Genomic DNA, 2216 nt, shown 5'->3' on the forward strand with positions numbered 1-2216 from the left:
TACAATGTGTATGGACATTTCTGGTTTCTGAAATTCCCAGTTATCTAAAGCTGGGGCATGGGAGTAAACTGACCTGGAAATGTCCGTATACCCACAATGGAATAATCTGGGAAGTATCTGGGACCTGAAATCCCTGGGTATCTTAAGTGGACAGGCGTGTGCTGGGAGCTGTTGACATGCTGAAGTACAATATTTCCGTTTACTTCCGTAAATTGGAAATTTCATGGCAATATACAGAATGTGATTTTTCACAGAAATGTGTATTTTCATCCATTGTTGTATGTGAGTTATCTATATTATATCAAAAAAATATAAGAACATAACTTTATATATAATTACAGGCAGTTATAATATATATTTATTATATACAGTAGTATTATATATAATAATTATTATAATTAATAATTTTTTAACATATAGGCTACATTTAGATTTTTGAAGTGGTCTTATGATCAAAATATAATAAAATGCTAATAAATTAATAATAATGATCATAATTTAAAAGGCAGAATGTTGTTGAAGACATTATGTTGATTTATAAGTATTTTGTTAACCTTTTTACAACCATTTAGCATTAAACGTTGTTTCAGCGTTGATTCAACGTTGAAACAACAACTGACATTATTTCAACCACATTTCAACGTTGAAGGTCGGTCACGTGCCAGCTGGGTACAGTAGCACTACTGCTAATGTGTTAACAGTAAATTACCGCAATCTCCTCTCTCTGCAAAAAATACAGTAAGTTACTGTAAAAGACATATAACGTCATGCACTATACCCATAATGCTATGCAAATTACAGTAACTAAGTGTAAAGATGTTTTATGGTAGGTTTACTGGGCATTTTGTGGTATTTAACTGTAAAAAATACAGCAAAGGCTAACAGTGAAGTATCAGTGGAATACCACAAGAGCATGTCCAAGTACCACCAAGTACCAATTTTGGGTACTTGGTGGTAGGGTGGATAAGATCTGAATTCAACACTGCCACAGTCCTAAAACTGCCTTAGCTCAGTGAGCCCATCAGAATCGACCAAACAGCGGTACGACAGTTTGACTAACAGCAGATATTACTCTCCTGCAGTCCTGCTGCTATTGGTGTTACCACAGCTGCTAAACTGGTCCCCCCGGTTGAATTAGCTAGGGATGTAAAATTTGACTCCTGTTTTAGATTCGGCACATTTGAACTCATTCAGCATAGAGAACAAATGTTTGAGAGGCTGCATTGTTAGGGCAGGGTAGACATGCTGACTGATGAACAGTGAAGTGGTTCTCCTGCTTTGAACACAGCTTGGTGTCCAGTGTCCAAGTTATGATTGCCTGTACTGGCCTCTGGTTGGGTGGATAACAGACCACAGTATTTCTCCAGACAGCAATGGTTAGCAACTGTTTGTGTGACTAAATGAAATGAATGTAAAGCTAACTGGACAGTTATGTGCACTCTCCCAGCTAGTTTTCATTTTAATTTAGAAGGCTAACAAAGGAACGTGTTGATTAAAATATATCAAAATTTACTGACCGATAGGCTGCAAATTTTCTAATATCATCATTTCTAATTATCATCCAGAAATAGACAATCTATTGAAGGAGACAACAATAGATTGTCTCCTTCAATAGTTTTTTTTGTACTCCAAATATTTGATCAATATATATATATAAATATATGCATATATATCAAATCAAAGGATTGATATATTAATAATAATAACATATCATCATAATTCACCAAGCTGTGCAGTTTTCCTGTCAAAATGTACTGGGATAATATGGAAGATAGCCTAGTTGGGAACCTTCTCCTGGGTTTTCGGCAGTTTCTTACCAATACAGTATATAAAAAAATTGAAGATAATTTTTGAGCAAATTACACTTTGATTTAGTTGCCAGATGTATGTAGTTCCATTGTCAGCTACACTGCAAAGCTGTCAGTAACCTCTTTGTGACCTGACCAAAGGTAACATAATCATGAAAGTTTTGTGAAATATGAAAAATGCAGGCTTCTTCAAACTACAAATTTACTATGGATATACACAGTTTAAATGCAAAATAAATGCCTTTGGTCACATCTAACCCTTTTACTAGCACTGTCTAAAGTCTTCTAAATTCACAGATAATCTTTTACCATAATAACCTGGTGGAGCTGAAAAGATGTATTCACAAGGAGCGAATCGTTCGTGAATCGCACATCACTGGAACAGCTAGTGTTGGACTCTCAGACAGA

The sequence above is a fragment of the Centroberyx affinis genome, unplaced genomic scaffold (genome assembly GCF_046629955.1).
Source record: "Centroberyx affinis isolate AG114_WGS23_722 - 3 ecotype Tasmania unplaced genomic scaffold, CSIRO-AGI_Caff_v1 ptg004376l_1, whole genome shotgun sequence".
Taxonomy (NCBI): domain Eukaryota; kingdom Metazoa; phylum Chordata; class Actinopteri; order Beryciformes; family Berycidae; genus Centroberyx; species Centroberyx affinis.